The sequence below is a fragment of the Podarcis erhardii genome, assembly GCF_964252035.2.
Source record: "Podarcis erhardii genome assembly, chromosome: 1".
NCBI classification, from domain to species: Eukaryota; Metazoa; Chordata; class Lepidosauria; order Squamata; family Lacertidae; genus Podarcis; species Podarcis erhardii.
In genome coordinates, this window is record NC_138497.1 from 53,223,932 (window position 1) to 53,248,514 (window position 24,583).

The 24,583-nt window shown below is 41.8% G+C and overlaps 1 protein-coding gene across 4 annotated transcripts in view; it reads right to left on the bottom strand.

Annotated features, from left to right (window-relative positions):
* Positions 1-24,583, bottom strand: part of TSPAN18 (tetraspanin 18) — a 169,880-nt gene that overhangs the window by 122,498 nt on the left and 22,799 nt on the right. Inside the window, exon 2 of one of the 4 annotated variants that reach the window (XM_081836308.1) lies at positions 14,140-14,214. The exons of 2 other annotated variants lie outside the window; for them this stretch is intronic. The gene's annotated coding sequence lies outside the window, so the exon portion shown is untranslated. Of the gene's footprint in view, positions 1-13,980; positions 14,040-14,139; positions 14,215-24,583 lie in introns of those variants that run through there. One more of the 4 variants, XM_081836310.1, reaches the window with a different exon arrangement.

Here is a 24,583-nt window from a genome sequence, read left to right on the forward strand (position 1 = left end):
AGATATGTAGGAACTGGTGAAATTTAGAAGCCCTAGTCCAGGCAACCATGCTTCTGCTGTAGGTTTGAGGAACGGATGAGATTTATTCATATTTCAATCCTGGACTTACTTAGCTGAGAGTTATCTCCATTGGACTCATTGAGATTTACTTCTGAATACACAGACAATAGACTCTAATACTATCCCCTCTGTAGTAGAGAGGTTAAATGGAAAATTAATACATAATTTTTGTAAAGCTCCATACAAAGAAAGGACTGCTGGACACTTTAAGGAAAGGTATACGTAATTTGCAAGGCAGTCAATTATTAAAATGAAATTAATGGCTATGAAAAAAATAGCTGATTTTATACTATAAAATAAAAATGCCTTTAGTAACTCAGCCTGTAGTTATTTAGCAAACCACATTAATACCTAGTCTGCACCGCAGGAAAGAGAGGCAGTCACCTTGGGAAGAGTTTGGAATCACTACAACAGCGGAAGCAAAAATGCAATTAGAAAGACTTCATTTTTAAATAGCTATTGTTAATAAAGGAGAGAGCCAGACCTTTGATACAAAAGTTGGATGAGAGAAAGAGTGAGTGCTACACTTCAGATTGATATATAATAATGTTATTTTAATATACACACATTTATAATTAAAATGTGGAAGAACATTAAGGGCTAAAACAACTGCCAAAAATACCCTTTTATAAATGCAGCCGTAAGACAACTGACTTCTGATATAGGAGGTGGAAAGTGCATTATAATAGCAACAGCTGGAAATGTTTAAATATTTCAATGGACTACTGCAGAAAGAGTGCAGTGTGGAAAATTCATCACCCTAGTATCAATTTATTATTATTATTATTTAAATTTATATGCTGCACTTCATCTGATGATCACTGGGCACTTTACAGAATAAAAATATAAAAAAATTGATGACCTCTGAAAGTGAAGAGAGAAAACACATAAATAACAGCAAAACAAATAAAGGGAAAAAAACCCAACAATCTCCTCTCACAAATACATTTAAAAACTCATAGATTGTTTAATCAGACAAAGGCCTGGTTATAGAGGAACGTTTTCACCTGGTGCCTAAAGATATGTGGAAGATGAGCCTCCTTGGAGAGAGCATTCCACAAATGGGGAGCAACTGGAAAAAAAGGTCTGCTCTCATGTTGACACCATCCAGACCTCTCATGGACAGGAAACCCGAAGAAAGGCCTCAGATGCTGACTGCATTTCAGAAACCAGGTAACACTACTTTAAAAAGATGGCATTATACACCTAAACTTATGTTCTTTGGGAACTTTTTCAGTATTACCTTGTTATATTTTACTTTTTGAAATTGGAATAAGTCTGGATACACATTTTTTTCCCTCTCTCTCTAAAAGGGGCTCCACAAAATCTAAGGTAAGCCATCCAATAGCTTTTAACTGGAGAGCATGGGGATTGATTCTGCACACATAGATCTACTCTTCTCTAGGAGGACTTTGGAAGTTATAGGGCTCTGATGGCTTTGATTTCTAGGGGTCTCGCATATCCATTTTCCTGGATGATGTTACTAAAAGTACACCCTTATTTGTATTTCTGGGAAACAATGCCTTTGTTGACGTTTGGTGTACCATGGGTCAGAGTTAATAAAAGAAAAATATTCTACAGATCCAAAGGTGTCTGGCTATGTGTCTGTTAGTTTAAGTAGGAGCAGAAGCTCAAGCTTTTCAGAAATACAAATACCTTGCATCCCTAAAATCAGGTCTAACTGCAACAGCAACCTTTGACTATGACAAGTGCAAAAGAAACATTAAAAGCAAATGTAACATCTAGCCCTTGCCAATCAGGAAGGCAAGAAGACAGAGGTGCATTTTATTCTTGCAGCAGTCTGACTGTCTAGTGAATTAATAATTATCATGAGCTTTACATCATATCTTACTGAAGAATCCTATTAAAATACATTAACAAAGCAAGCACAGCTTTTTTAAAAACAAAAAAGCCTGCTATTACTATTCTGCTTCACTTGTTTGAACAAACAGCAGTTATTTATTTGGCCAGAAACTTTTTAATATATGGGGCTTTATTTATTTATTGAGAGGAAGGATTCTAGAGCCCCTTTGGATTAGTCGTTCAGCAGAATCCCTTGCATTTTGAATTTAGGTTCATTAGCACCAGACTTATATGGCTAGAGTAAACATTTATTCAGATGAAGCCTAAACAGCTTAGCAAGAGCAGGAGCCAGGGTGCTCCCTCTTATTTATTTACAAGCTTATTCCATTGCAAATCGTGATTGCAGAAAATGCTTTCAGCCCCTGAACCAAGCTGGTTGCAAAGTTTGGTGGGCTCCAAGCTGTATAACTTGCCTGCATAACTGTAACACTGACAAGACAGATAACACTCCCCTCACACCTGTTTTTAAATACAATTATTCATTTTTTGAGGCACTGTAGTTTGATGAGGGTGCTGTAGTCTCAGAGATCCCAAGCATCCCCCCTCCTCACAGAACTACAATTATCAGGGGTTTCCATGGCAGGGGAATGAAACAAGAAAAGAGATGCCTTTCAGAAATACTGAGAGCAAAACTAGACATGGCATTTTTCGTTGCACAGCTCGAACAAACGGCTGGCTGCAGCAATTGAGCTGGATTGGGACCATAGACTTGGGGAGGACAAAGGTTCAATCCTTAGCTCAGAGCATGGTTCCAGTTGGCATCAGGCTTTTATGGGTATGTTCGTAGCAAAAGGAAGAACAAAGAAACAGTGGGGTCACTCAGAGGAGAAGATGGTGAAATGCAAACAGGGGATACAGAAAGGGCCGAACTCCTCAATGCCTTCTTTGCCTCAGTCTTCTCCGATAAAGAAAACAATGCCCGACCTGAAGAATTTGGAGCAAATGATTCAGCAGAGGAAACACAGCCCAGAATAACTAAGGAGATAGTACAAGAATACTTGGCTAGTTTAGATGCATTCAAGTCTCCAGGGCCAGATGAACTGCATCCAAGAGTATTAAAAGAACTGGCAGATGTGATCTCAGAACCACTGGCACTCATCTTTGAGAATTCCTGGAGAACAGGCGAAGTCCCGGCAGACTGGAGGAGGGCAAATGTTGTCCCTATTTTCAAAAAGGGGAAAAGAGAGGACCCAAATAATTACCGCCCAGTCAGTCTGACATCAATACCAGGGAAGATTCTGGAGCAGATCATTAAGCAAACAGTCTGTGAGACCTAGAAAGGAATACTGTGATCACCAATAGTCAGCATGGATTTCTGAAAAATAAGTCATGTCAGACTAACCTGATCTCGTTTTTTGACAGAATTACAAGCCTGGTAGATGAAGGGAACGCAGTGGATGTAGTCTACCTTGATTTCAGCAAGGCATTTGACAAGGTGCCCCATGATATTCTTGTAAAGAAGCTGGTAAAATGCGGACTTGACTATGCTACCACTCAGTGGATTTGTAACTGGCTGACTGACCGAACCCAAAGGGTGCTCATCAATGGTTCCTCTTCATCCTGGAGAAGAGTGACTAGTGGGGTGCCACAGGGTTCTGTCTTGGGCCCGGTCTTATTCAACATCTTTATCAACGGCTTGGATGATGGACTCAAGGGCATCCTGATCCAATTTGCAGATGACACCAAACTGGGAGGGGTGGCTAACACCCCAGAGGACAGGATCACACTTCAAAATGACCTTCACAGATTAGAGAACTGGGCCAAAACAAACAAGATGAATTTTAACAGGGAGAAATGTAAAGTATTGCACTTGGGCAAAAAAAATGAGAGGCACAAACACAAGATGGGTGACACCTGGCTTGAGAGCAGTACATGTGAAAAGGATCTAGGAGTCTTGGTTGACCACAAACTTGACATGAGCCAACAGTGTGACGCGGCAGCTAAAAAAGCCAATGCAATTCTGGGCTGCATCAATAGGAGTATAGCATCTAGATCAAGGGAAGTAATAGTGCCACTGTATTCTGCTCTGGTCAGACCTCACCTGGAGTACTGTGTCCAGTTCTGGGCACCACAGTTCAAGAAGGATACTGACAAACTGGAACGTGTCCAGAGGAGGGCAACCAAAATGGTCAAAGGCCTGGAAACAATGCCTTATGAGGAACGGCTAAGGGAGCTGGGCATGTTTAGCCTGGAGAAGAGGAGGTTAAGGGGTGATATGATAGCCATGTTCAAATATATAAAAGGATGTCACATAGAGGAGGGAGAAAGGTTGTTTTCTGCTGCTCCAGAGAAGCGGACACGGAGCAATGGTTCCAAACTACAAGAAAAAAGATTCCACCTAAACATTAGGAAGAACTTCCTGACAGTAAGAGCTGTTCGACAGTGGAATTTGCTGCCAAGGAGTGTGGTGGAGTCTCCTTCTTTGGAGGTCTTTAAGCAGAGGCTTGACAACCATATGTCAGGAGTGCTCTGATGGTGTTTCCTGCTTGGCAGGGGTTTGGACTCGATGGCCCTTGGGGTCTCTTCCAACTCTATGATTCTATGATTCTATGAAATAGCAAGCTGTGTTTGGGGAATGATCAGAACTGAGGCAGGAAGAAAGGATCCAAGCTTCCTGTCGCCCCCCCCCCCACATGCCCAAGTCCTATTTCATATTTTATTTTTCATTTTCACATTTTACAATTGAATCACAAATCTAAATTTACACATCCAATTAAGGTATCCAATCATCAACCCCCATCCCCCTTTCTGCAGCTACTTATATTATATCTTTCCCCACTGCATATCCAGTTCATATCTATTCACTATTTACTACTCGTCCTTTATGTTCTATTTAGGTTATTCTCACTGTTTACAATAATTCTTCAGATAGTCAATAAATTTTGCTCATTCTATATTAAAACATCTCTTTTCTTGATTTCTTAGTCTTCCTGTGACAAAAAAAAGTTTGGTCCTCAAGAGTTGAAAAAGTATGCAACAATTCAGGAGGAGACAATTATTCACATAGTCTGAGGAATGGGACACCCTTTATTTACAACCCTTCTCTTATGTTTATAAAGTCCTGTGCAGGAGGAAGGCAGTATTTTTATTTTATCAACAGGGCAGTGAAGCTGAGGAGAAGGAGCTTGTCCTAAATCAGACACTCTTCTCCGAGTTAGGCACTGAACTTACGTCTGCATATCCAAGCCAACCATGTACAGTGGTACCTCGGGTTACATACGCTTCATGTTACATACGCTTCAGGTTACATACGCTTTAGGTTACAGACTCCGCTAACCCAGAAATAGTGCTTCAGGTTAAGAACTTTGCTTCAGTATGAGAACAGAAATCGTGCTCCGGCGGCACTGCGGCAGCGGCAGGCCCCATTAGCTAAAGTGGTGCTTCAGATTAAGAACAGTTTCATGTTAAGAACGGACCTCCAGAATTAAGTACTTAACCCTAGGTATCACTGTACTCACTTAGGAACACTGATATTGAGGTCTTCATAAATCTAATCTTTCCAAAGAATGATAAACTAACTGCACTTAGTTTAGGCCTGTTCAGCTCTGTCCACTTGTTTCTGGGTCATTGCAGGAGCAGTTTCTCTGATAACTAATAAAAGCCCTCTGCAAGCAATTGCAGGAAAGCCATTCAGGCAGCATTAGTGGAAAAAACAGCCTAGATCATGGGTTCCCAAACTTCAGTCTGTAATTCAGGTGGTCTGTGGATTTGTGATTGAAGACAGGAAATGGCACATCCATTGCTTTAAATATTCATATTGATTTTTAATTAACTTTTATTGTTCCTTAAATTTTTTATATTGTGTTTTGTTGTATCTGAATTCAAATTCAACGTGCAATAAAATACAATATGTAAGAAATAAAAGCAGCAATAAAAATACAATTAAAGATCATACAGCATCTAGCACAGCACATTACAACTGCTGCAAAAGACGGGGGGGGGGGGGGAATCATTAAGTGGTCTGCCAAAACCATCAGCAGTTTTCAAGTGGTTGCAGAGGGATGGGGGGAGTTTAGGAACCACTGCCCTAGATGTACGCAGGAGAAAGCATTTACGTTTCAGGTTTTTTTGTCTAAAAGGTCTTTATCAGGAGATAAAATAATGTTAGAGAACCCACAATTCTTAAACAACTAATTTAACTAAAACCTTTGCAGGAACTCCCAACTCAGAAATAAGTGAGAGGAGCCTATTGCCTGGTGTCTAACATAAATTTGGAATGCGGGGCGGGGGGGGGGGGGAATCCTGCATCCTGCATTCCACTCCTCTACCCTTAGATCACTGCCTCAGTGTCATAATATAAATCTGTCCCTGCTACTGAAATGCTTATATGCAAAGCAAACTTAGGCACTGTCAAACAAGGTGTTTTCTGAAGTAATTTGATGGGTGAAAAAGCTCCTTCCTTCAACTTTACTTTAAACAGATGTAGTATTCCTGTGAAGCCCCTGATTGTTGGGTCTTTGAAGTCTGCAAGAATTGTCAATCATGCTACATTTCCTAGTTAAAGTATCTCCAGGGGGTGGGAGTAAAAAGCAACCACTGAGATGCTTATCTCATCCTGGTTATGTTATTTTTTAATTAAAGTAGCAACTAAAAACAAATATCCTCAGGCATTTCATCACATATACATTTATTATGGTATAAATATTGGTACTTACGTACCAGTTAGATGTAAATTATACAGAATCTTCCTTCCCCCGAACTGTGTTCAGTATACAGTCATACCTCGAGTTGAATACACTTCGAGGTGAGCGCGTTCGAGTTGCGCTCCGCGGCAACCCAGAAGTAATGGAGTGTGTTACTTCCGGGTTTCGCCGCTTGCGCATGTGCAGACGCTCAAAATGACATCACGCGCATGCGCACAAGTGGTGAAGAGTGATGCACGCGTGTGCAGACGTGCTGTTGCTGGTTACGTTTGCTTCTAGATGTGAACGGGGCTCTGGAACGGATCCTGATCGTATCTAGAGCTACCACTGTATGTGAAAGTTTAGTCATCTACAATGGCCAACTACAAAGAACAACCAAGGGTACTGGCTTCACATTACATAGGAGCCAATGCTTATAGTTTATTACTCTCCAAAGTATGAGAGGAAGCCTTGGGTTTGTTCTTGGCTTCCTCTCGACTATTTGGAGCGAAACAAACCCTAAGTCCTGGGTTGCACATAATGCTAGCTTGGGACAGGGATGAGTGGGGTGGGTGCAATTTAAGCAGCATGCACCAGCACACAGGGCTCATTCATGGCAAGCCACAGTTTACCTTACTGTGAGGTGGAAACATTAGGAAGCAGCCTTACACCATCTAACCCTAACTCAGAATTGTGTACACTAATTGGCAGTGGCTCCCCAAGGTTTTAGACAGGGGACGCTCCTAGCCCGTCTTGGAGATGCTGGGAATGGAACCTGGGAACTTCTGCATGCAAAGCAAGTCCTCTGCTAATGGGCTGCGACCCTTGTCCAACAACAGCACCACACAAGCACAACCAAGGAAGGTGGAAGCAGAGAGAGAGAAACCTCTACAAACAGTTCAGAACTTTGGAAAGAACAAGCTGTTCTTCCACCAGCAGCTCACTGGGCAGGGAAAGAGAGGTAGAAGCTGAGGGTATAGATAAGAGGGGAGAGACTTCATCAGGCAAGGCCTTCTTTCACCTGCCTTGCCCCACCCTCTAGTCCCTACTTCTCAATTTGTATTGTATTATTTTATGCACTGTGGCTTGCCATCTGTTTTATTGATTGTAGTTTAGAAATAACTTATTGTAATTGTTAAGAGGGGAATTCTGTTGAATTCTTATATGCTGATATTATTATTCTATACTATTCTATTTTTTTTTTTATTTTTTTTAAAATAATTTTTATTGGGTTTTTACATTTTATAACAACAGACACACACACAAAGACAAAGACAAACAAACACACAAATACAATTACATACCCTAAGTTTCTTTACCCACTTTCATTGACTTCCCCCCACCCCCTCCTCTTACATCCCAATTCCAAAATTAATTCAGCAAGTTCTTACCTAACCTCTTAAAGATATTCACATTGCTTTTAAAAATTAAAATCTTTTGTTTATCTGTATTCAACTATCCAATTCTCTTATAATCATTAACTTCTTTTTTTTTTTAAGGTCGATCTAACTTCCCCTTCACAAATTTTCCCTTTATTATATTAATTATAGGTCACATTGACCAAGTAAAACAAAACATAACATTTTATAATTCTATTCTCTCCCCCCCCTGCCCCGGTTTCTGTCCCTTCCTAGACAAATGTCCAGAAAACAAACAAAAAATATTTCTAGCCCGGATTCCTCACGTCCGAGGCGTCTGATTCTCTGTCAGTCCCTCTCTGCCAGCTATATTGGTAGTCCTCTTTGATGGTCCTAAGACCCCGAAGGAGTTCAGTCAGAGTCAGATCATATTTTCTTTCATTCAGAATGTTGAAGAGTGTTTGCTGCGAAAGACCATCTAGTTTTCCATACTCAAGAGAAAAGTCCCAATCATATTGCTTTGTTCCTTCTAGTTTTAGTATTCCAAGTACTCCAGGGGCTTCTCTCTTCTTCTTTCTCATCTTTCGCAGGTCTGTAATCCAGAAGTCTTCTTGCTCATACTCTAACGCTGCAGATTTCTGGTTGATATTTTCCACTTGTAGTGTCTGAACTCCTTCTTTTTTCTCTGTCAATTCCAAAGGCATCTCTTCCTGCTCAGCTGCAGAATTTTTATCGTACATCTCCTTTGTGCATTCAGCAGAGTTGTTTGTTTCAGGATTCAAGGTCATAAAAACTTTACTCAGAGCCATACTCTGCTCCTGCAGGATTCCCACGAGAAAAAACATTTTTTCTATCTCCGCCAGTAATTTTCCCTCTGCAGCCATTGTAATGTCACTAATTCCCCCTAGGGGGCTTTCAGTTATTTAGTAGTCCTTTTCCAATAATCTGTTACTTTGTTATTATCAATACTTTGTTTCCAATCGCCTCAGTCCAAATGTATCAGCTTTAATTCCAAGAGTTATTAAATAGCAAAATTCTTTACTTTGTCCGCCCGTTTGACAGCTTCTTTGACAGCTGTCAAACTCCTTTCACTTCTTCCTCCGGGACCCAAATAGGACACTCCCGGGTTTTTTGGGGGGGATACACACAAAGTTCCAAATTCCCTTTCTCTCCAGCACAAAAATCTTGTTCTATCAAATTTGTGAGAAACTTTTAAATCATCAAAACAATATTCATTCCGCCTTAATTCTCCGTTCCTTGCTTTGAAACGTCTATAAGTAGAGGGGGTGCGGACTTCCCTTTAACACATCCCCCGATCGTGCCGAATTCACAGGATAAAATTTTTAAAGTCCAAATTCCACTACTCACGGGTCCTTTGTTATCCAGTCCAAATTTTGGGAAGAAAGTCAGCGCTCTCCGGCCATGGCTTGCGGCTTCGCTCTACTGAGGTAGCGGTCTACTCTCAGCACCACGCCACTCTCCGTACCCTCTCCGCAGCCTTTAAAAAGGCTCTTCGTGGGTCGGGGAGGGCGCTTAAGGTGCCCACCGAGTCACCAAGTCCGCAGGCTTCCGCGCCTGCGGTTTCTGAGGGTCCCCGTGTCGCCGGCACGGCAAGACCCGTCCTCAGCAGAGCCGATTCCCTCCGGAGCTCGGAGGGAATCCGCCATTAGCCGTTCGCGCTAACCCGGAAGTCTATTCTATACTATTCTAATGATTATTGAATGTTACTTTATTTGATGTAGGCTGTTTATTTTAAAGCTATGTTTTATTATCACATTTTTGTATTGCATTAGATTGCTATAAGGTGTACATTCTTTGTTTCTTTACCTTGTAAACCACCTTGTATTGTAAGATAGAAAGGCGGTATACAAATTAAAAGTGATGATGATAAGAGGTTCCAAACTTTAGGAAAGGACTGTTGAACCAAAGGGAATATGTGTTTTAGAAAAATGACTAAGAACCACCTGATTTATGAAGATCTGATTATTCAACAAAAATTAACTGTATGATATCTGATTTGTTGCAGGAAAAACCATACTTCCCCTTTACCCTGCTCCACTGAAATCATATCCAGAAAGGCAATTAAGAAGTTAACAAGTTTCCTCTCATTCTCCTGTCTCTGGTCCTTTTCCCTGAGTAAAAGAACAATGAAATCTCCACACTCTGTGATAATGATAACACTTCCTGTGGTGTCAGCTATGGCTTGCTACAAACAGGATTATGATTGCAACTTAAGCAAAATGTGCCATTACATTGCTGTGGGAAGCAGAAGGGTTTTTATCAAGAGAGAAAAACGTTTTCCACAAACTAAGCACATGGGTTCACTGACTGCAACTTTTTTTTTGAAGGTTCTGCTTCAAATCGCACACTTGTTTGTCAGGTGCAATTAGTAAGAAAATAAACCTAAAGACATAGAAACACGAGAAAAACATATTTCTAGCTCCCAAATCTAATGTTCACAGAACATAATCCTAAAATTGTCTATGATTGGCCTTTGACCAAACCTGGGAAAGATGTTGGACTTCAATTCCCATCAGCCTCAGCCAGACAGGCCAATCAGCCAGTCATTTGTTATTGTTTCAGCCATGGGTCACAACAAAAAACAAAATGTGGAATAGCAATTACAGTTTAAAAAGAATATTCACAATAGCAATCATGTCTTACCCTTATTCACCATGCTACTGAGATGTCAGGAGATTGGGTGAAACTTTCAAAGCTACCAAGGCAAATCCTTTGCACTATGGCTAAGTCACACTGTTACAAGGAGCCAGCAGAAAATCAATTTTTCTTCAGTTCAGACCAACTGGAGTTTTTACCTCAAGAGGTGAATTTGAGAATTTTGTAAGCAGTACAAAAAAATGAGTAATAAGGAACATCTTGTGCAGAATCACTGCCACGAGGGCAGAGTCTGAAGTGATAAGGCATTTTCCTTACAAAAAGAAAAAAAAAAAAAAAAAGGCCTGCAGTTGGCACCTGTTGCATCTTTGGATGAATTAGGGCATTTCTAAGAGCAGGCTTAGTAATAAGCTTCAAATTCAAATTTATATTTAATCATTGTGGGTGGAGAGCAAAAACAGATCATTAGGTTATTTCTGTTTTTCTAACAAAAACGCATATATTCAGCATTGTTCTAACCCATAGATGCTACAGTCAGAATGTTCAGCCATGAAAAAGTAGTAGCCAAAAATAAGTAGTCACTTGCTAACTATTTGCTTGTTTAAGCACAATGAAATTATGAAGTAAATAGGCTTATTGCACAGGTGTAAGAAACAAAGTAGAAACTAACCCTAACTAACCCTAGTTTCTTTATGATAATAATTGTATCGTAATTGACTACCCTGTGCAGAACATCTTGCAGACGTGGGTTTGTGTGTGTGTGTGTGTGTGTGTGTGTGTGGCCTGTGCTTCCTTGCACCCCACCTGAATACTCAATAAACTGCTTTTTCTCCTCTGCAAGTGTTCTTCTTCTCTGAGACTCCAGCCACTAAGGGAAAATTGCCCCTACGTCACTGCATACTAAGTGGCTATCTTATTACTTGTGATGGCACATAAAAACAGACATTACGAACCCAAGTACTGAAAATCTGTTTGCTTGCAAGAGGGTTCAAAGAGCAAGGAAACTCCAGAGAAAAGCCATAATGCTGAGCTTCATGAACTACACTTCGGAGCCAATTTGAACCTTTTGACAACTTGACTCCAATTTGCTCCAAGAAACACAGTTTAGCTAATCTAGTAGTTGAATGTAAAAGCCCTTTGGCAGAGCAATCCTAACTCGCTGCTGCTGCCACTGAGACTCTGCAAAGCAACTGAGCCTCCAATGCATCCACAGCCGCTCAAGGCAGCCGCAGGTGGGGGGGAAGCAGATCAGGCTTCATCATTGTGCCATCTCCAGGTCAACACTAGCTGTGAGATCAGCTCAGAATCCAGCAGATCCCCGGCCGGCCCACTGGTGGCATCCCCTCTGTTGGAATGACCCATGTTATGACTTTCCACCAGATTCCACCGACAGGGATACCATCAGCAGGCCTTCCGTACATGTCCTGCAGGAGAGCTGGGCCGGCAGACACAATTGGAGGGGTGTCCCTGCCCAATCCAAACCACACACAGCCTGATGTAAGGAGGAGAGGGGCAGGTGCTGCTTTTGGGGCTGCAATCTCAAGTGAGTAGAAAAATGTTTCAGTGATTAAAGTTCTGAGATCTGGTAACCTATACATTTCCTATTTGGAAATTGATCAGGCATGTTCAGTGCGTATAATTCATAGCTGGATTTTATATTAATTTCACGGGATGGATTAGGATGCGAACAAGTCAATGCAGTGTAAGTAGTGCACATTTCCCCCCAGAAAGTGTCACCTAATCAATACCAAACAAATTAGAATTCAGCTTCCCTATTGATCCAGTAATAAATTATTATAATGAAAACCTTTCGGGAAAGAAAACATTTTTTTGACAAGTTTTAGACTTAAACTACAATACTAAGTTGAATGAAGAAAAAGATGAATTACTAGCAAGATACTCTAAAGATTCCACTACTGTTTTTCTATTGGAACAATTGGTTAATAACTATGTGACATAGCAGATGCAGCATTTGTTGATTTTTGTTGCTGCTAATAGGCTGTAGGCAAAACGGATACAACATTGTATTGTGGAGCAGAGAATTGTGGAGTATTTTCAAAATAAATTGAGGATAATTCTTGACGTACCTAGATGTTTCCATATTTATTTCTAGTGACCAGAAACTGATAAAATATCTGGCAAATCTATTATCATTAGCAGTTACTGGCTTAGGCTGCAATCCAGCATCTGCTATGTCACATAGTTATTAACCAATTGTTCCAATAGAAAACAGTAGTGGAATCTTTAGTTTGTAATGTGCACTACTTACACTGCATTGACTTGTTCGCATCCTAATCCATCCCGTGAAATTAATATAAAATCCAGCTATGAATTATACGCACTGAACATGCCTGATCAATTTCCAAATAGGAAATGTATAGGTTACCAGATCTCAGAACTTTAATCACTGAAACATTTTTCTACTCACTTGAGATTGCAGCCCCAAAAGCATGTCAGAATCACAAGTACACTACTCCTGGTGAGTGCTAACTAGGGACTCAGCTAAACTGGTAAAGAAAAAATGATTTATATGCAATATAACATTGTGCCACCAGATGGCACTATGGAATCCCGTTTTTCTCTATCTGTTTTCCCTGTTTAGATTTACAGAACGTCTAACTGAAACGCTTCTTTGATGTGTCTAGATCCAGCCTAGCTCTTCGAACAAATAAAACCGAATCCTCTAAATCATAGGTCTTTAAAGGTGGGTGGGAAGTAGGGTTTACCAGAAGGGGAGGGAGAAAGGGCGAGAAAAGGGAAAGTGGGCTGTACCAAGGACATAAAACCATGGGGGGGGGCCTAATGGGCATGTACCAAAGGAGGAACTGGGGAAAGAAGAACCTCGAACAGGCAAATGGTGAGTGTGTGTCAAAAGAGGAATCCTGGGGGAGGGCATGGAGAAGGAAAATTGAGAATATCAAGAAGATCGGGGGGGAGAAAGACATTCTGCACATGTTCAGAGGAGCCTCTTTTTCACATAGGGAGCCTTGCAAGGTTTTTTGGGCAAGGGGTTGGCAGAAAAGTAGAGGGAAGGAAGCAGTGTGGGAATATAAGTGAAAGTGATACCCTAGGTACAGATGAGGCTGAAGAAAAAGAGAAGCTGGGTGCTTCATAATGTGTGTGTGTGTGTGTGTGAAAAAGGGCTTAGCAGTTGCAATGTGGGGAAGAAGGGTGGGGCATAGAGTGGGGAAAGCCTTGGTGTGGCTTCTCTCCCCCCCCCCCCCATTTTAACAAAACTTACTCTCAAGTAAGTTCACATGACTACAACCTTAGTATCTCAGTGTGAGTTTGGAGAGAAAACTAACCGGTTTTTATTTAGTTATTAATGAAATGAATACATAAAATGGAAAGGCATCGCAAAACGAAAGAGGGACATACTTTTTGTTTTGCTTCAGAGTAGGAGAATCTGCCCACCTATAAATACCCCAAAACTACAGCATCTAACAAAGAACAACTGCTACCTAAGGGAAATGGATGTTCTGCAGATTTATTTTCTGTACACTGGATTTCAGACCTGATGAAAATGTGAAAGTTGGTCTCATGTTGTAAGTTGGGTGTCTGAGGTGGGTCTCAAGTCTGGACCAGTTGAAGACAACTGCTGTAAATTAAGATAGGCAAACCTTGTGTCCTGGTGATGACACTGGAATTGCAGTTATCTTCCTATTTCCCCCTCGATTTTTTCACACAACTAATTTCTGTGGACCAGGATTAAAAAAGAGAAAGAAACAATGTGATTAGATTTCCTTTGCTTTAATCAACAGCTCCAAATGTGCTTTTTCTTCCCAGACCAAGCTTTGCTTGGGGCACCTCTGCTTGAATCCAAATCAACTGGACATGATTTGCACTTTCCTGGTCATATTAAACAAGGAGTGGATGCTGGCAGTATAGAGACCGAGTCAGATTAACACCAGGAGCGTACTGGAAGTTGGTAGCTCTCAAATCTTAATCAAGTTGTTACTTTATTTATTTGCTAAAATAATTGTGGTAGTCCAGTTCCTCTCCTACCCTTCCTCATGGAGGAGTAATCTGTTTTGAATGGAATTAAAACACCCAGTGTCCACTAATGTCCAAGCTGCCTGTGTATTATTAGCTTTTCCTCCAAAAGTCTGACTAGTTACAGGTAGAATTATGCACACAAAAATACTTGTCTTGTACATATGATACATATAGAGCATCAATTCCTGAACGGTACTGTATTTTCTGAAGCAAAATTTTGTAAACTTTTAAAAATAATAACTTTAATCCAGGATGCTTTCCACACTAGCCCTCAGACCCTGTTGACTTAGGCACAGTCTCCAAGCCATTACCAGATGGATCAAGACCAAACTGAGAAACTTTAGAAAAACTAAAAAAGTAGAACTGAATTGTTCCGCTCATTGTGTGTGCATGCCAGACACAGATTCACACGGAACCATCTTTCTGTACTAAGGGCCATTAACAATCCCAGGAGCTACAGAAACCACCAAGCAAAAAGACTAACATCCAGGCATTCACTGCCCTGATGCAAGCATTTGTCTGCATCTGAAGATTACATTTTGTCAAGTTGAAAAATGCAATCCATTCAGATTCTGAAAGTCATCACAGGCACTACGCTCCAACAAAGTAAAGTGAACAAATATTACTGTTAAGTGCATACTAGGAACCTAGTATTGGAACCTAGGTGAATGTCATATATTAAGGAAATTAAAAGACTGCCTTAAAGATAGCAGTGTAAAGTGCTGCATTTTCGATGGCTCTGGGGTTGAAGTCCCTCAGTATCAAATTTCAATTTCTTATCGGTTTTGAAAATGTTAAACACATTCAGAGAAATGTTGCCTGCCTGCAACCCTTAAGAAGATTAGGTTATTGCCAGCCAACTATGAGAAACTTAAATCCAGTATTAATCCTAATTCCCATTGAATCAAATCTGCATTATTCAGGAAAAGCCAAGCACATATGGATTTTGACTGCACCCATATTCCACTGTATGCCATGATCCATGTCATAAATGCTAGATGCTAAACCATGTCATAAATGCTAGATGCTGTGGCTGCTAGAGCAATGCAAAGAGAGGAGAAGATGGCAACAAACTGCAGCAATCCCAGGTTTTGAGGCAGACCGAGCAGGGCAGAAGGCAAGAGAGTAAGCTTGCTTTTGTAAGAAATGAATAATGGAAGATATAAGTCATGCTTTCAGGAAAGCTGGTGAATAAAGATAAACTGTACTGTAATAACCAGCTTCTGCACTATCCCAGGATAGCTTCCCCCCCCCCCCACACACACTCCTCATCATGTGAACCTTCATACACACTGCACAGGGGAGGTCACTTAAGTGCTGCAAAAGCAATGCAGGAGGTAGCATTTACAAGTTACTGGTCTCTGCAGCCACAGCAGGCACTGCGATTCTCCAGCAGTTTGACTTCACCCCCGGAGGCACACTCCATTGTCTTTCGAGACAGACAGATGCCAACATGCATGCATATTTTTAAAAAATCTTCTGCCCACTACACTTCCATAGTTTGAATTTGATTTTTCCCCAAACCATTTGAGATGGGCAAGCCCTGCCTAACTTATAATGGCTTTGCTTGGAAACTCATACCTGGAAGTGAGAGTTCAGTGACATTATCAACTCCAAAGAGTGATTCTGTGATGGGGAAAAACCTCTTAGTTCTACAAGGCTGAGGATTTTAAATTCACACTATTCCTATGGCTCAGTGAACATACAACACCCTCATAGTTTTTTGTAGCAATCCTGAAAATTAAACCCATGGTATTCTTATTTTATGAAGTTCTAAAGCTGAAAAAGCCCAAGGCTATGAATTGCATTTAGGCCTTGCCCGCAATTTAAATTCTATAAAACCCAACACTCTGCTCGCTGGTCATCACTTCTTCAATCTCAGTGTAAACTGCATTCCCTGCTACTGCCAGTCAGTCCTTTCTGTATGAGTTATTTGTAATCTCATATAAATCCTTGGTTGTTGCTGGTGGTTTATCCAGCTCATATGTTTTTTAAAACAACAACACAAAGTTGCCCAGGTCAAATCTGGCAAAGAACAGCTCACAGCAGTGGCGGAGCCTCATGCTCCGGCACCGGGGGGTGGGCTGGCGCGCGTCCTGGGGGTGGGGCACACTGCCTGCAAGGACGTGGCACCCAGCGCGTGGGGGGGGAGCAGCAATGGCACTCTACCGGGATCGCGCTGCCGGGGGCGGTGCGCTCCCCCCCCACACTCTTCTCCCTCTGCCAGTGGCCCACAGAAAGATTGCCTGTATATTGGTATATTTGGGATGGGGTATGCCAAACCAAGCTAAGGGCAAACCGTTTTCACCAAGAGATATGGAACCAGTCAAAACTTTACACATTTTGCAGCTCTCATCCTCAAGGATGAAAGTGGCAACAAATATGAACACCACATTATTCCAAGAATCTTTGTTCCCATAGTTGTGCTTTAAATATACCCACTTGATCCCCAAGACCAAGCTTTGTATCATCTCTTTCTCCCTACCCTGGATTGCCACAAACTTTAGAGCAAAATGACACAGTATCCTTTTAATTTGTCTGAGAGTAGAACGATCAAAAGTAAGAAAACAAAGAGTGGTTGACTGGAGCAGCGGAAAAAGATTAAAGTAGCTGCTATAAAGATACTGTTCAGTGGTAAAAATAACTTTTAAAATGCTCACTGGAGGGCCCAATGGTGACTGCAACCCTCAAGCCTGCAGTTCTATGAAACAGAACATCCCACAGAGAGAAAAAAATATGTCTCAGTAGTCATGATTACATGTAAGTACAGGCAGCTCCATTGTTCCAGAATATTTCACAGAAGGGTAATGGGATGTCTGTCTCAGATATTTATTACCAGAATCTGACTGATGTTGATATCTCAAAGATGACTGAAGTACAATGTTGCCTACAAAATGCAATATAGCAAAATCTCTTTCCCCATCTCTTGTTCTAGAAACAATAGATTTCATTTCACTAGAAACAAAATAAACAAAATGGTCAATTATCTTGCATATATTAGCCAACAGAAACCATGTGGATAACACACTATCCAAAATATTGACTTAGACTATTGATATACAAAGTTTTCGATCAAATACAAAACATAAAATAAAACAACTCAAACCATCCACACGGCTATGACGTGGTAGCCAAAATCTCTTTTAAACAAACGTATCATGAAACGTATCATGTTCTCGAAGCTACAAACATGAGTTTGACCAAACTGCGGGAGGCAGTGGAAGACAGGAGTGCCTGGCGTGCTCTGGTCCATGGGGTCACGAAGAGTTGGTCACGACTAAACGACTAAACAAACAACAACAACATCACAAAGCATCTCCAAACAGCCAAGTGCATGGTAATATTTTTAAGAAAAGAGAGCAAACAGAACCTGGTTCAGAATAGCTAGCTGCCAAAAAGTTCATGGAATTGTACAAGTAATAAACATGTAGGAGAGTAAAGGTAAAGGTAAAGGGACCCCTGACCGTTAGGTCCAGTCGTGAACGACTCTGGGTTTGCGGCGCTCATCTCGCTTTACTGGCCGAGGAAGCCGGCGTACAGGTCATGTGGCCAGCATGACTAATCCGCTTCTGGCGAATCAGAGCAGCGCTTCATGCTTTTGAACTGCTGGGTTGGCAGGAGGAGGGACCGAGCAACAGGAGCTCACCCAGTCATGGGGATTCGAACCACCGACCTTCTGATCGGCAAGCCCTAGGCTCTGTGGTTTAACCCACAGCACCATCATGCTTAAGTCAGCTGTTAGCATCATTTGATATCTATCTTTGCTACTTTTAACTCTCAAAAAATCTTTTTATTATTTCAGATGATTAGGGATCAGAAGGGTGCAAATATTGCCTACTGTTAATGAAGTTGTCAATCAGAAAGTTCCACATTAGCTGTGCATTTCCCTTCAAATAATTATTTTAAGTCTCTCCAAAGGTCCAGGGCACACGTCAGCAAGGAGGGGTGTTTCTAGACAACCTATTTATTGATCATGCATCCTAATCTGTTTGCTGAGGGGTTAGTTTCATCAAAACATGTGTTATGCCACACTTTCCCATCCCTTTCCTTATCACCAAAAGTCTGAACTTTTGGAGAAGTGGGTTTGTTGTACAAGGCATTAAGCTATAATTATAGAACCTGGATTTGCCAGTATGTGACTGAATCCCATCTAAAAATAGAAACAGTCTGGAAGTGCCCAAAGTCTGCAACTCTAAAGACAGTAAAGTCCAAACTATTAACCTGTGAAATTTTAGTTCTTGGGTTTGGGGGTGCTTTTTAACAGGATAAGGAGACTGCCTTGAAGATTGTAGAAGCAGCACTTTCAGAGCAGGTGTTTATTAGGGATGTGTATTGCCCCACCCCATGCAACCTGTGGCCCTGATCCACGCTCCGCCCCCACCCCCCAAAAGTTGGTCCTGGGCCAATCCAGGACCAATCCTAATTAATTTGGAGGCAGAGATGTTTAATTAGTTTAATAAATAATAATAATAATTCAACATATTGTCCGGAGGGGAACATTACATCTCCTCCCTCTCCTCAGCTGATTTGGATGTGCGGGGGGGGGGGTCCAGTTCAGCAAAGTGAATGTGGATTGCATCCTAAAAGTGGATAATAATAATAAAATTACTTTCAAAGCAAATAAAACTGTTATTTTAAAATGCATTAGTTCTATGCCTTCCACATGTATATAATATTAGGTGTCCATATTGCTCCAGATGCACTTCAGCCTCCTCTTCACATGCAAAGTATTGCAGAATTTATGTAAAAGTATTGTAAATCAATGGAAAATTTGGTCATGGTGTCTTGGAAGCTCACAAAACCAATACGCTGGTGCCCTGGAACACGCCAAAGCAGCTACAACCAGAATAATGGCATGACATGAGAATAGACAAGGCAGCATCAGTGTGACAGGTAGGCAACCACATTCAATTCATTAAAAAACCACCCACCCATTTTCACTGACTTTGTAGCTCATGAAAACAGCAGCAGAAACCTTCCAAATATGACTAATGCCATGATGTGTACAAGGGAACCACTATCTCCCCAACAGTCCACCATTAAATTAGTTGTTTACAAAACACTGAACATATTAAGAAATAAAAAGTGTCTGTTGAAGGTTAAGGCAGTAGACCATTAGCATTTTGATAGCTTTCCACAACACATAAAAGAAGTAAGTCTTTAAAATTCATTGCCCTAAGATTAATCCTCCTCTTACAGCATTTCCTTCTCAGCTTGAGGCAGCTATCAAGCTTTCTATTCCTTAATACCTTTATAAGCACACATAATGCTCCAGGGGGCTGCTATGGCTGGAAGTCTCATAACCCTTGTGTGCAAAGTTCCAGAAAAAGGTGTCTCCTTTTAGAGCAAAAACACTTGCCACATGTGTCTTTATCAACAGCTTGATCATCTATAGAAATTCATGAACCCCATAATGTCTGTTATTGACTTGAAGGGAAAGTTGCAGTATTACTATGCAGCCAGCATATTTGTCTGGGGAAATAAACAACAGCCTTAGAAATCAGACTGCAAAAAAATACAGAAGATAACAATTAGAGAACATTCTGGTAGTTCCTGTGCCTGGTGCATGCTTTAAAACAGTTTCAGCTATAGTCTTGGGCCATATTCAATTGAGCATTCTTCCAAGTAAACATGCATGCATATCATTGGGCTGCACATATTTATTCTTCTGACAAGACAACTTAGGATAATTCAACCACCTTGGCCAAAGCCCTCAAAAGCTGATGAGCTGCTGCCATTCAGTGTAGGAATTACTGAGCTAGATGGCCCAATGATCTGACACAATAGAAGGCATCTCCCTATGTTCCTTGATGGAAACAGAGAAGTAAGATGCATAATGTTATGAGAAATGAACATGCTCCTTCTTACCGGCTTTCTGTCCAGGAATACTTACATTCAGTACAGTAATTCATACTTCTCCCATGCATGCCACTTGCTTATGGCTAACATCTCTTCATACCAGTCTAAAGCTGATATTCTGAGATGCCACATTAGTGTTTGCAAACCCCATATTTACCACATTCCAAAAACCAAATCTGCAGGGTGGTCAGTTCTTTTAACTAAGCATACAACTTAACATCACACAAATTTATTGAAAAAATTCATCCCTTACACTGCTAGGTATACACCCCTCTTTTATCACTCGTAACTAGTTCACAGCACTACATCCAGCACCTGGGAAATTATGTGTACCACTGGCCCGCTCAGCTCCCATAGCCCTCAAAGTACCCCTGGGAGCGCAGCTCCCAAAACAGCTTTCAGCAAATTAAAGTTCAAGACTGGCTGATTAAAGAACACTGCATCATAGCACCTCTGTCAAGCAGTGTCTTGACTAAGTAAGCAAGCATATTACAACAAATAGAGGACTAAGTTTTCCATCATTCGGTCAGAAAATACATTTACAGTTAAGTTTGAGTGTATTCCCCTAGTCCCGTAAGGAAAGGCAGATAGGAATGGATGTTCAAAAGCCGTCAACCATGACTGAAAGGGTCAGATGATCTCTGGTTCCTGTCTGCCCCACACATTGCTAAGGTTCTAACTGAAGAACCCTCCTGTCAGTATGATACCAAGTCAACTCCAGATAATTGTCCTTGCCTATGACTCTGAGGGAGGCACTCCTTTAGGTAGCAGCCAGAATGCAAAGGGGGGGGGGTGGAATTACACAGTTTTAGGGAAGGGTTAGTTACAGGCATGTGTATACAGAAACACACTTGACTCTTCACACAGGCTTTTGATTTTTGTTAGAGAATATTCAATCTTCCTTATCTGCATACTGTACTGCCTTTTCACTTCAATAAAGAAAAATCTGACCTAGTCAGCCATTAAAGGCTTAGTATATCAGTGGTTAGAGTGTGGTGCTGATAATGCCAAGGTTGCAGGTTTGATCCCTGTATGGGACAGCTGCATATTTCTGCATTGCAGGGGGTTGGTTCTATGATTCTATTTTCCCTCTTACATATTGGGAAGCAGATTAAGGCTCCTGGCATGCATGGGAGTCCTTACCCTCTCTGTGGTTACTTCTCCTTACAGCTTACACCTTATGGAGGTGTAGCCACAATGAAATGCAAGCTGAAGGATGGGATCCACTACACATTGCTCCCATTACCCTTCTGCTGTCCCACATGCTCCCAAGAGTTAAGCTTCCTGCTTTGCAAGTACTGTAAAGCTATGAGCTCCACCCAGTTTTCAGACTGGCCACCTTAGTGGCCGGCCGATCGGAAGGTCAGCAGTTTGAATCCCCGCAACAGGGTGAGGTCCCGTTGCTCTGTCCCTGCTCCTGCCAGCCAAGCAGTTCAAAAGCATAGCAAAGTGCAAGTAGATAAATAGGTACCACTCTGGCGGGAAGGTAAACGGTGTTTCCGTGTGCTGCTCTGGTTTCGATAGAAGCGGCTTAGTCATGCTGGCCACATGACCCGGAAAAACTATCTGCGGACAAACATCGGCTCCCTCAGCCAGTAAAGCAAGATGAGCACCGCAAGCTCAGAGTTGTTCACAACTGGACTTAACTGTCAGGGGTCCTTTAACCTTTACCTTTAACTTCTGTACAATGCAAGCCTATCAACATGGCCAACAGAGGATGAGAAAAGCTGCACCATCTCTGAGAACTGGACTTCACCTAATAGAAGAGGCAAAGAGATTTGGAAGCAAGCACAAAACTCATGCAGCACATCTGTGGCACAGCCAACAATGTAGCTTTCCTTAAGGGACTTGATGTATCTTTTCTATTTCGTTGCAACACCTGGCTCTTTCCCTGATGTTCAAAAAAAGGCTGCAGTTCACCTTCATTCAGTGAGCAGTGCAGATCCTGCTTGGGGGCTGAGCATCACAGTCACTTCTGGGACTTTGTTGTTGTTTTTTAGCTGGCTCAGTCTGACTACTGGAGGGGATGAAGTACCGTATTTTTCCTTCTATAACACGCAGATTTTTTCTCCTAAAAAGGAAGGGGAAATGTCTGTGCGTGTTATTGAGCGAATGTGTGGTCCTTGGAGCCAAATAGTGCAAGGGGAGGCAAAAAAAAGCAGGCAAAAATCAAACCGCGAGTCTCCTAGAAGGGAAACTTGAAAAGAGGAAGCGGCTGCTTTCCAGCATTCTGCCTCAGGGTCTTACTGCCCACCCACCTCTGTTTCCTTGCTGTGTTTGCTCAAACGGAACAAAGAGCAGGGAAAGCCCCTCCCCTCCAGGCAAGCAGAGGGGAAAGCTGAAAACATGCAGAAGGGAGAGAGAGAGAGAGAGCGCGCGAGCTGGCTGGCTTGGGTGGGTAGGTGAGGGAAAGCTTTTGCCTTCCTTTCCTCCCTACCCCTCTTCTGCATTCTTAGCCAGCTGCTTCTCTGCACACCCCTCTCCTGCTCCTTGTCCCTTCTGTGTTTTTCCTTCCCTCCCCACTTAAAATGTGGTTAAAAAGCATGGATCCACATGGATCCTCAGGATCTTTGCATTGGGTCAGCCCAAATTCACCATCAGATCACATAGCATGTCCATGGCTACAGCCTGCCCCCCAAAAATCACGCACCCACTGTTGCCTGGGGCTGCAATGGTGCAAAAACGTGGTTACAAAGCATGGATCTACATGGATCCTCAGGATCTTTGCATTCAGTCACCCCAAATTCACCATCAGATCACATAGCATGTCCATGGTTACAGCCTGCCCCCCCAAAATCACGCACCCACTGTTGCCTGAGGCTGCAATGGTGCAAAAACGTGGTTACAAAACATGGATCCACATGGATCCTCAGGATCTTTGCATTGGGTCAGCCCAAATTCACCATCAGAGCACATAGCATGTCCATGGCTACAGCCTGCCCCCCCAAAATCACGCACCCACTGTTGCCTGGGGCTGCAATGGTGCAAAAACGTGGTTACAAAACATGGATCCACATGGATCCTCAGGATCTTTGCATTGGGTCAGCCCAAATTCACCATCAGAGCACATAGCATGTCCATGGCTACAGCCTGCCCCCAAAAAATCACGCACCCACTGTTGCCTGGGGCTGCAATGGTGCAAAAACGTGGTTACAAAGCATGGATCCACAGGGATTCTCAGGATTTTTGCATTGGGTCACCCCAAATTCACCATCAGATCACATGTCTGTGGCCACAGCATGAAGCACAAAAATGATACATCCACTGTTTCATTCAGAATGTTTTTTCCCTTGTTTTCCTCCTCTAAAAACGATGTGCGTGTTATGGTCAGGTGCGTGTTATAGAGCGAAAAATACGGTAATCATCAGAGTATTCAGTCAGCAGCCAAGCTTCCCGCCTAGTGTGTCACTACATTCAATAATTTTGAAGCATTTGTAACAGTGCACAAAAATTAGAAGTCAGGCTGGGATTCGTTCAGATGCCTCCTTTACCCTCTGCACATTCTATCAAGAAAGTAAGTCACCATGGATGAAGAAAAACAAATGGTCCCATAAACTGACAATTTCTAATTAAGGGGGCACTACATCACAGGTCATAAATCTTCCAAAACATTGACTCCAATGATGGGGTTCTCTTCTAGAGGTAGGACATGACAGCTTCCAATCCCTAATCAGACATTTGCCTAGCCATACTGTGCCATTTCATTACTTCCAGCCATGCTTTGATTTACGTCCAGGGGTTTATACCTAGCAACAAAGGCTGCTAATAAATTGAATCCTCTTTGAAATGCATTTAGAGAGTTATTGGATGAGCCAGAAAATTACTGTATCATCAGCTTACAATTGATGCATCTGTTTCACCACCTCCTTACTAAGCAATTCAAAGTCTAGACAGATTCTACTTTTACTACAAGTCATAATTCTGAACTGTAAAGAGAGAGAGAGAGAGAGAGAGAGAGAGAGAGAGAGAGAGAGAGATGCTCGAGTCAGGAAGACAGATAAGAGTAGAAAATGAACAGTTTCTTTAGGGGAACCCAGGAAAGTTAGTGGGATACATGGGGCTTCCAGGCAATCTCCTATCCAGACATGCTCCACACTTAGCATCAACAATGCATAAACATCATGGGCTCTCAGACTGTTAGGCCTTAGAAGAAAAACATGACAACAATATGCTGCATAAGCCCAAATGACATAAAATGGAATAGTCCCC